At 39.0% G+C, this 11,751-nt stretch overlaps 1 long non-coding RNA gene across 1 annotated transcript; it reads left to right on the top strand.

The window, feature by feature from the left end:
• The first annotated feature begins 9,943 nt into the window (after positions 1-9,943).
• On the top strand, positions 9,944-11,308 carry LOC124861338. The gene is made up of 2 exons (XR_007036598.1): positions 9,944-11,015; positions 11,099-11,308. It is a non-coding gene; the product is annotated as an uncharacterized LOC124861338 (long non-coding RNA).
• The last annotated feature ends 443 nt before the right edge of the window (positions 11,309-11,751 follow it).

Genomic DNA, 11,751 nt, shown 5'->3' with positions numbered 1-11,751 from the left:
AACTTGAAACTGATCTTATTGATAAAAGCCTGAGAGCTGGCATTTTTTTTCATTCACATCATCAAATGAAATAAGACACTCACAACTTCGCGGCAACTGAAACAGTACTTTCTTTTAATAACCTGATACATCTAGATTCAGTTCAGATTTTTCAGTTGACTCAGTAAGCATATAATTACATTTTAATAGTAAAAAAAACATTGCATGCATTTGCAAATGTTGCAGTAAGCTTGCTTGCATACCACAATGCTTTCGACCACTCCTAACTGCTGTCAAGCAGCCTGTTTGGTGACTCTACATCTACTGGTGAGTGAAATCCTGTCATAATACAAAACAATCTTAGTTAATGAACAACCAGGAGGTGCTGGCAAAGCCCTGTTGGTTGACTTCATAGGGGCTTGTAGCGATAAAATAAATTACTTTATTTCAATTTCACCTGATACAGCCACTTTGCTCTGATGTGTGTGTGTGTGTCTGTGTGTGTGGGTGTAGGTGTGGGTGTGTTTGTCTTTCTGTCACTTACTTTCTCTTTATGCAGTTGAAAGAGAAAGACACACAATGTGTGGGCGGAACAACTGAAAAATCAAGGTGGATACATAAAACAGACAGCAGAATCTCAGCCCAGTATGGTGTGGAAGAGAGAGCCAAAATGACCTGCATTAAGTTCACAGAGCTTTTGCTTTTCCTCCTCCTTAAACAGGTCAGCAGTCAGGAGCCAGAGACTGTGCTCAGGGAGAATGGCACCAGTATTGTGATGGGTTATTGTTTTGGAGCAGATTATATTGTTGTTTACAGATCTGCTCCAGACGGAGAACAACTATTGGGTAACTCCTCAAAGAAGAATCTGCCCAACACACCTCCTGCAGGCCTGCAGGGTCGAATTCTCATGAATGAAGATGAGAATCTGCTTGGGATGCATATCATTGGACTCACAGAACTGGACTCTGGGATCTACAGGAGAGAATGCTGGAAGAACCACACAGTAGCCAAGAATCACACAGAACAGCTCTTTGTGTGCAAAGAAGAGATTTCACCTGAAGAGATTCATGCCAATAATGAAGGTGGAACGGAGATTCGATGCAACAGTACTTCTGTTGGTCTGGAGGGAAATTTTGTGCGTTGGTACCAGGAACTACATCCAGAGTACAAGTCCACACTCCTGCTGGATAGCAGTGTTTCACTGGAGCCGGTAATGAAAGAGATGCAGGGTTTTGTGGAGGCCAGAGAAAACGGGGCTCTGCTCGTGTTACATAAAACTGTGTTACAGAATTTCCCACAGTATTACTGCGTTGTGTTGAAAGGTAAGACTTGCCTTAGTTTCCAAAACATATATCTTCCAGACCGCAGTGAAAGCAAGGAGGTTTTTGCCTCCAAAGGAGAAAAAGTGGTTCTAAATTGTACTGGTAATGGTGAACATCTGCAATGGGAGACACCACTGGGACAAATCAACAGCAGCAGCCCAAGTAACAATCAGATGTACATATCAGCTGGTAGAAAACCAGCAAGCTTCTCCTTAATTATTCCTGTCATTTCTGATAAACACAGTGGAACGTACTCATGCATTGCTCCGTTGTTTGAGATCGAGTACTCCTTGTTTCTTTGCCCCCAAAACACATTACCGAATAAAGTTGCCTCTATAGGAGAAAATGTCTCACTGGAATGCTCTTCTGGATTCGATAACCATAAAAGAGTCCAGTGGTACCGCCGTGTACAACAAGAGACCTATGAAATCATTGGGGACACAAATGATGAAAGTGTTATCATCCCAAATGATCTAAAAGGTAGAGTGAAACTGTCTGATTCTGGATTGCTGACCATCTCTGGCTTGAAAATAACGGATAAAAGGATGTACAAATGTGTTGTTATAAATGAATTCGTGGACAATCTGAACACTGAAGATTATAATGACGAAGATATGAATGAAGATGACTTCAGCGATGAGGAACACAGTAATGACATAGCAAGGTGCCACCTTAAACAGGATGTTTTTTTGAACATTTCAAACACAGGATTCACAAAAAAAGGTCATGAAGTTAAGCCAGATGAACCCTCTAACGTTACTGGGTATGCGGTGGCCGGAGGACTGCTGGGACTTCTTGTCATAGCAGTTATAGTGATAGTGATAGTGAAAAAGAAGCCCTGCGCAACAAACAGAAACAAGGATAATGAACAATCAAGTGAAATGAATCGTGGTTGTACAGATAAATTAAAACAGTCTGGTGAGGACGAAGATGAACACTTTTTGGGTTAGGGTTAAGATGTTTTATTTGACCACCTTGTCTATGGACTGTAACTGCTTTGAAATTGTTTCTCATGTAAAGGGCCTTGAGAAGACATTTGTTGTACATAAATAAACTGAACTGAATTAGCTAGCTACTAATGCTTTCAGTTTTTTTTTACACGCTTGTTGTGTTTTAGAGAACGTTTAGAGGACTTTTAAAAAAGACAAATTAGTTACTATTTCTCTTTTTCCTTCAGTTTTTAAGGAATGTTATTCTGTACGATGTGTTTTGTTGTATGTTGCATGGCTGGTGGGTGAAATGAGTAAAATCCAGTCTGACCACTCACCTGTCGAGATGTTGCTTGACTTGTTTCAGGGGAAAAAATCAGTCTGAAAATAATTAAAGTGTGAAAGAATTCAAACAGAAGCATCTATTCAGAGAATGATACCAGAGAATAATAACAGATAATGAAACAATACCAACAGGATTATATTTAGGTGTCAAGCACTGCAATACTTCATGGAAAACAAGAAAAGGTGTATCTTTAAAACATTCCCAAGTCTAAGCATGGTTTAACAGAATGCTAGCAGTTGCTAAAAAGAGACAATCGCTTCTGTTTTTATTTTTTTACTAGCTTTGTGAAACATCCAAGATCTTCAGACCTCAGCATTCTTGCTAGTGTTGTAATGACAGAGACAACTGGTGTCAGCACTGATGCAATGTGAGTATGCCATCTCACATTCATTTAATATCTGCAAACAACACACATATGTCTGATTCAAGCCGACAATAAAACAAATAACTTTTTCAACATCTCTGAGAAAGAAATGGGTCCTTGCCATGGCGAGAAACATCCAAGCTGACGTGTTAAGTTAAAAGAAACTGACATACTTTTTGTTTTCCAAATGCCTCTGTGGGATTCCCCTTGTGCTGTGGTTTTCTCCCACAGTCCTAAAGCATGCATGTAGGCTTAATTAGTAACTCTAAATTAATGTGTATGTTTGTATCTTAAGTTTGGGATGGACTGGAATTCACCCTACATCTGGGGATTTTGACAATGACGAGGACAATTTGCAAACAGTGAATTAGTTTTTAGTTGAACTTAAATTTGAATTGTGTAATTTTTTTAATATTGTAGTTTAAAAAGACCACTCCTCTCCTCTGACCCTAAAAAGTATTTCACTTTTTTTGTGAAATATGTTTACAGTGAGGATTGCACATGTCTATCATAATTGATTTTTAAAACATGCTCTTTTAACTATGTCTGAATCACTTTCTAAATATGTTGTCCAGGGATGTTTCAGATAGGATCTTTTTGTCCCGAAGCTGATTCATTTAGGAATAGGAAATTAACAATTATGAGTGACAGTACACAACTTCATAAAAGCTAACAATCAATGCAATATACAGGTCCTTCTCAAAATATTAGCATATTGTGATAAAGTTCATTATTTTCTATAATGTAATGATGAAAATTTAACATTCATATATTTTAGATTCATTGCACACTAACTGAAATATTTCAGGTCTTTTATTGTCTTAATACGGATGATTGTGGCATACAGCTAAGGGTAAGACACAGAAATAAATTTCTGAATGAATAGGCTGTTCCCAGAGTGCTGTATCAAGGCACCTCAGTGGAAAGTCTGTGGGAAGGAAAAAGTGTGGCAGAAAACGCTGCACAACGAGAAGAGGTGACCGGACCCTGAGGAAGATTGTGGAGAAGGGCCGATTCCAGACCTTGGGGGGCCTGCGGAAGCAGTGGACTGAGTCTGGAGTAGAAACATCCAGAGCCACCGTGCACAGGCCTGTGCAGGAAATGGGCTACAGGTGCCGCATTCACCAGGTCAAGCCACTTTTGGACCAGAAACAGCGGCAGAAGCACCTGATCTGGGCTACAGAGAAGCAGCACTGGACTGTTGCTCAGTGGTCCAAAGTACTTTTTTCGGATGAAAGCAAATTCTGCATGTCATTCAGAAATCAAGGTGCCAGAGTCTGGAGGAAGACTGGGGAGAAGGAAATGCCAAAATGCCAGAAGTCCAGTGTCAAGTACCCACAGTCAGTGATGGTCTGGGGTGTCGTGTCAGCTGCTGGTGTTGGTCCACTGTGTTTTATCAAGGGCAGGGTCAATGCAGCTAGCTATCAGGAGATTTTGGAGCACTCCATGCTTCCATCTGCTGAAAAGCTTTATGGAGATGAAGATTTCATTTTTCAGCACGACCTGGCACCTGCTCACAGTGCCAAAACCACTGATAAATGGTTTACTGACCATGGTATCACTGTGCTCAATTGGCCTGCCAACTCTCCTGACCTGAACCCCATAGAGAATCTGTGGGATATTGTGAAGAGAACGTTGAGAGACTCAAGACCCAACACTCTGGATGAGCTAAAGGCCGCTATCGAAGCATCCTGGGCCTCCATAAGACCTCAGCAGTGGCACAGGCTGATTGCCTCCATGCCACGCCGCATTGAAGCAGTCACTTCTGCAAAAGGATTCCCGACCAAGTATTGAGTGCATAACTGTACATGATTATTTGAAGGTTGACGTTTTTTGTATTAAAAACACTTTTCTTTTATTGGTCGGATGAAATATGCTAATTTTGTGAGATAGGAATTTTGGGTTTTCATGAGCTGTATGCCAAAATCATCCGTATTAAGACAATAAAAGACCTGAAATATTTCAGTTAGTGTGCAATGAATCTAAAATATATGAATGTTAAATTTTCATCATTACATTATAGAAAATAATGAACTTTATCACAATATGCTAATATTTTGAGAAGGACCTGTATAAGCATGTGAATTATTTGGCTTCAAGGTGCAGTAAAAAAAAAAAACCCAATACACTTAATCCGTATTACATATTCTACATTGCATGGATCCCACTTAACTCATCTAATTCATTGTCACTTTGCTCTAAACATTCTAAAATTTAAAGAGTAGTTTTTCCTTCCTTTCACAGACAGCTTTCTGGTTACGAGACACAGACAGGAAGCTGCACCAGACAATACAGTCTATTTTTTACTGACAGCGTCATTGTAATGAGTGAAAAACACTAGATTGTTAAGGGGAACCCCAAATTTGTTAGACTTGGAAAATAATGTGCATGATGTATAGTAACAGGTATCAAGGTGTTGAGTTTAGCCCTAGACTATGATACTATTTATTAAAAACTGCCTTGATCTGGATCTAATATTTGGGAGCAGCTAAGACCATCCCTAAATTTTTCCTTTAATGAACATTTTTGAACATCTATAATTTTGCTCTATTTACCCAAATTTGGCTGGCATGCTAAACACAACTCCCTAAAATGTGCTACAGCAAGGTTTATTGAACACATTTAATATGAGAGAGAAAATAGAACATTATTTATCCAAAAAACTGCATATACAAAAGAGAGTGGCCTAAATTGGATAATAACTTCAATTTGACAGCGTTTAATTTTACTTTAGCTGAATTTGGCAATACATACAGTAAATAAAATAAGCTAAAACAAGTTTTTTATGCTTAGGGGAAAATGAGGATTTTGTTTTTACACATAACAAGTAGTCATGCACACATGCTCATATCTATGGGTAATTCAGGTAACCAATTAACCTAACATGCATATTTTTAGACAGTGGGAGGAAACCAGAGTACCTGTAGAGAACCCATGCATGCATGTCGAGAACATGCACAAACCAAGAATCTAAACAGATTCATAATCCCCAATTTATTTGTCATTTGGCAACCTTATCATGACTTATTCAGTTTGAAGAACTTTCAAAATGAGAGAACAAATTGTCATCTTGTTCTCTTTTCAGACCTTGATAATTGACTTAATCAACAGTATGTGGATATTTAATATGCAGCGGTTGTTAATCTGTAATCCCAGAGGTCTTGCCCAGCGAGGCCACTGAAACACCTCTGCTCTCCCTCGGGGTTGCCAGTAACACTGGGTTTAGGACTCCTTTCAATACCAGACCATACTTTAGGAGAAGCATGAATAATGTAAAAGTCAGTATAAAATCTGAAGAAGTGGTAGGATGTTCATGAACTCGAAAAAGTGAAAACTTTTGCTGTTTGGATAAGATATCTCCAGAATTCTATGTTGATCAGACTATCACTATAAATTCTAATTAGTTCAGTCAGTCTGCAAAGCTGCTCAGTCAAACCGATGCTGCACCTTTATAAAACATCATCTATAAAACTTGTGTTTGTTTAAGCCCTTTAAGGATTAGAAAAATGTATTAGAAAGAGTTAATTTCATCAAATTATTTTCCTGTAAAATATTTCTCTGTTAACTGTACACAACAAATTATCTTATTACTATGTAAAACTGAGAAAACCCATCTGTAATTGAATACGCAACTTCATTCGTTATGCTTATTTTTGAGCCAGACAAAACACATTTGTTTTATTTGTAAATCTAAAAAAACAGGATTTATTGCAGTTTTTGCACTTTGCAGAACCATCCTGGCTTTTCCTTTTAGCCAGATTGGACATGTTTGGATAAAAGGATGGTGCTGGAGAGTGACACTTCAAATTTCTTTTTAAAACAAGCATTTTGTATGGAAAACAATATAGTTTGTTCAAAGTGACCATCAGTACATAGATTGGAAAGAGATTTTCTGTTTATTACACCACGATGAACAAGGAAAAGAAGAAAATGCAGGTTAAAGTTAAATAGACCAAAGAAATTCTGTGTATCATCAGGCATGTCTTTTACGAAGCACATTTCCATTGGATCTAGAAAGACTGCTGGGTTGTTTCTCTTACAGATGCCAATTAGGCCCCTGCAGGCACAGAAAACTGCAGCATACTGTAAAACAATTCCTGCACTTTATTATGAGACAGCTGCAACTCATTAGAAAGCCCAAGTTAATATTTTTATATATCTTTTTTAAACTGTAATAAATGAGCAAACACAGATTTTCTTATCTAAACATATGGGTTTTAAAGTTTTTTTTAAAAACTCTGAGAGTTTCCTATAGGTCACACCATCAGCTCATTACTGATGCAAAATTCATAATGCAGAGAAAAGATACCCAGTGTCTGCATTTGGTATTGTTTTGTAAATTATTTGAAAGTGGAATAATAGTTAATACACAATGAACTACAGCAAACATATCATATGCATAAACTAAGACATTTAAACATCGGATCCGTTCCATGTTTACCACGGTAAAGCATCCCCTTTTTTATTACAGTCATGTCCATGTTGCTCCAAATGTGAAGTCTGGACTACAGAATGTCCACCTTAGCACCTGGTCTCTTCTAGCACAAAGCCACGCTGCTGTAATGGATGCATTATGCGGTTTAGCAATGTCTTGCTAATATATGTACCAGCTTTCCAAAAAACAAAATACAATGTTTAGATGTGTAGGCTGCCAGTGGCATAAGCACAAATTGCACTCTCACACAGTTATACAGTGTCATGAAAAAGTACTTTCTAAAAGCTTTTTTCTGTGTCTCACAACAAAAAGCTGCTTTGCTCTTCCAAAACAGCAATAGTATGTTGGACTTTAGTGAAATCATCACAGTCAGACTGTGATGACTTGACTAAAGTGCAATATACTATTGCTGTTTTGGAAGAGAAGTTTGAGATATAGACCCCAACCTATGCTCAGTTTACCTCAGAAGCGTACAAGGCTTTTCCAATGTTTTGATCTTATAGTCTCAGGGAGGAAAATATCATTTATGGTAGACTCAGGAGCGAATTTGTCCGATGTTAAGGTCAGATGAATTCTTAACACCCCCAAAACTCAGTGGAAACTATGTTTTCTCTATGTCAGCATCGGGACAGACTACGAAGGAGCATGTCACAAGACCCATGGCACAAAACCCATTGCAGAGACCTTTACTTCCGGAGTAATGGTCTCTGCGCAGTTTGTACAGTTTGTATGCTTATAAATGAAAGGTGCAAAATTATTTTTTTTCACAGCAGTTGCTGGAGAAGGTTAGATCCCTCTTCTGATTTTAATGTATTCTGTTGATTTCAGCTGTACTGCACATGTGTATTTGGGACCTGACAAAGAATATGAGAAAGCTTGGTTTACCATGTCTTGTGAATCTGTAACACAAGATTAAACAGATGTAGGTTATTTTGACTCAGAGTGCGAAAAAGAATCTGATTGGACTGTGGTATCACAAAATTCTAATCTTATGTTTTCCGAGCGACTTTCTGTATTTAAAAGGTCTTTTCTAAGCACAATTGAACAAAGGACTGTTCAATTGTGCCTAGAAAGTTATCCTTTATCCCGTCATGGCTCATTTGTTGAAACTGATGTTGCCAAACATCCATTTTGGCCCAGGTGCCTCCAGGCCTGTCGGCAAAAAGTAAATATGATGTGTAAAAGATGTACAAGTTGTAAATGCTTCGGTATGCAACCCAGAACTCCCACGGTTTCAAACCTGCACACTATTTTGTCAGAGGTTCCTCCAGGTGCAAATTTGTTTGTGTTGTTGATCTCTCAAATGTGCTTCCTAGTGTGTCTGTGGACAAGAAGAGCCAATTTGGTTCGCTTTTGCGTGTGAAGGAGATCCTTAGACTTTCACTTGTTTATGTCAAAGTTATTGTGAAAGTCCAACCGTATATAATGCTGTATTGAAAACTAGTCTTAACACATTGGAGTTGACCCAGTTTCTGCTTTGTTACAGTACGTTGATGATATCCTGTTGTGTTGTCCTGCTGAGGAGCAACTTGAGAAAGACACTGTCACACCCCTGAGACCTTTGCATTCAGAAGGACACAATGCCTCTCTCTCTGAACTTTAGTTTGTCCAGACAGAAGTTACCTTTGTAGGTCATGTTGTTTCTGCTGAAGGCAAGACACTTTCCTAAAAATGTGTGGCTGCAGTGCAAAATATTCCTAAACCTGAATTGATGTCATTTCTGGGCATGACTTCATATTGCAGGAATTTTATTCCTAACTATTCCTGTATGGAAGCCCTCTTAGGAGCTTTCATGTATGACAAAGGTCTTCAATCTCATGAGAACATTGTCTGGACACCTGAATCAGAAGCAGCTTTCACACAACTTTCTGAATGGTCTCTAGTATGGTTTGATAAAGCTGTATTAGGTCTTGGTAGATATAGACATAGTTATATCTACAAAGATGTACAAATTATGTAGACATAGTTTATGTGTGTTTTCAGACCATTGAGGACTGGGGTGGGCACCCCTGGTTTATGGACTCTGAAAATCAATGCATTTTCTAATAATTTGCGTTTTAAACAACATTCCAATGTTTTTGCGCTTGGGGTTGTATAGAAAAGGCTGAAAAGGGTAATACAAATGACTAAGTACATGTGGAAAAACACACAAAACAGCATGTAAAAGCTTCAGTAATAACACAGCAAAATCTAGCCCACAAACACAAACTTTCTTATATTGTATTGCTGACACTGCCTCCAAGTGGCAGAAAGACATTATGGTACAGTATGTAGAGCAAACTTCCACCTGTGAGAAATTAAGTATGGTTCTTGGTTGATTTATGTTCCTGTTGCTAAAAACTGCAAACAATCAGTCAAGCTGAATAAGTCACTTGAACGTGCCACTGATAATGTCAAATTTCAAGTTTTATCATGCCCTGACATGTATAATATCTAAATTAAAAGAGATATTCAATTCAATTCAAAGATACTTTATTGATCCCCGAGGGGAAATTACAATTCCAGTACAACCCATCCAAACATACATCATGACACAAGACAAGGGGGGACGGGTCACCGAGGCTTTGCTGCCCACTCACAGGCGCTGCCCTTGCTAGATGAGAAAAGAGGCCACATTAGGAAAGTAGAGGGAAAAAAATAATATTTCACACTTTATCCTTAGCAGGATACAGTTTGAGATTGGAAAGAGATATGGAAAATTGTTTTACATAACTTTATTTTGTGAAGTTGTTGGTTTGCATGGACATCCTTTCTTGACCAATAGGATACCACCCTTCCTATGTAACTAATAAAGAGATGCAAAACCTAAATCTTTAGAATGAAGTGATCAAATTCATGCAGCATAAAGGGAAAAGTTTGGTGCTTCTTAAAATCAGTGAAGGCGACATGTTGTTGATGAAGAAAAATCTATATCCATCTTCTATACTCACTGATCCTTGCACGGTAGGTGGTGGGGCGTGGGGGGGATGGGGTAAGGTGGGGGTGTGGTGCATATTCCCAGTGGTTAGTGGGCGAGAGGTGGGGCACACCCTGACCCTCGACAGGTCGCCAGTCCATCATAAGGCATCACAGACACAAACACAGACAACAATGCATGCACACACTTACCACTCACTTACACATACCTAAGGCCATCTTAGTGAGACCAGTTAACCTAAGGGTAATTTTTTGGGATGTGAAAGGAAACTAAAGTACCTGGTGAGAATCCATGCATGCATGGAGAGAAGATCCAAACTCCATGAAGAAACACGCCAGGCTGGAATTCTAAGCCAGGAAGGACCTTCTTTCTGCAAGGCAACAGTGCTCCTAACTGTGCTGTTGTATATCCAGAAGAAATACAAAAACAACAAACAAAAAAAACAACAACACTGCATTCATGATTTAGTCTGTGTTGCCTTCAGTGCCACAAACAGCTCCAACCAAAGTTTTGTATGTAGTCATGTTTTGGGAATCAGTGGTCTGTCAGGATCTGGAGGTGTGATCTACCTGCTGCTAACTCTTCTTCACCACTAGGTGTGGCTGGCTGGAGGACGGAGAGGGACAGGTGTGGCTCATTGAGCCTTCAGCTGAGCAGTATAAAGAGGACGTGGTGCCAGCACTTTGTTGCCTGAACATTTTGTCCTTGCGGTACAGCCTTCTGGTCAGCTTGATTGTTTTGAAGATTTCTGAGATAGAAAACTTGTTTTTTGAGTACAGTCGTACTAATCACTTCTTGTCCTGCAGATTTCAGGTGCTGACTCCTGGACCGGACTCAGAATAAACCAGAACCACTGAGACTCTGTTGGACCTCTCTCCTTGAAACTTAGATCAGACCAGCTGGCAATCCGCGAACCCTCCAGAGAAACCTTCCAGCTGAGCGAACGCTGTCCAGCCCCAGATCACCCGTTGTCCATCCTCCTGAGCTTGCAAATAAAGAAACCAGATCAAAGATAACAGTACGTTGTCTCTGGGTGTCTCTGCATGTGGGTCAGGTCGCCAATAAGCATTATGACAAGGTCAACACACAACTCTGGTGCTTTCTTAAAGTTTTACATTTTACAAATCCGAGATGTTTTGCAGACCGATCAAATCACTCCCACACACCTCACCTTTCTGAGCCCTGATACATATTTATGATGCACAAAAGTGCTAATACACCTCAGGAAGAAATAGGATGTTTGCTAAAAATATTTGCTCTGCTGGTTTATGCAAAGCATAAAATCTTACTGCATTTAGTAAGTTTGGCAAAGTCCTAAACTGTCAGTTACAATTTTATTTTCAGGGTTTTTTTTTTTTACAGAAATAGTTTATCTTGTCAATATACAGAGTGTAGTAATTATTATCATTACCTCACTGTAGGCCCTTTGTCAATGTTATCTCAAAGCAATTTTTTTCTG

This window comes from Girardinichthys multiradiatus, chromosome 2 (assembly GCF_021462225.1).
Source record: "Girardinichthys multiradiatus isolate DD_20200921_A chromosome 2, DD_fGirMul_XY1, whole genome shotgun sequence".
NCBI lineage: Eukaryota > Metazoa > Chordata > Actinopteri > Cyprinodontiformes > Goodeidae > Girardinichthys > Girardinichthys multiradiatus.
The sequence above is the reverse complement of the archived record's forward strand: the minus strand, read 5'-3'. Positions and strand labels throughout refer to the sequence as shown.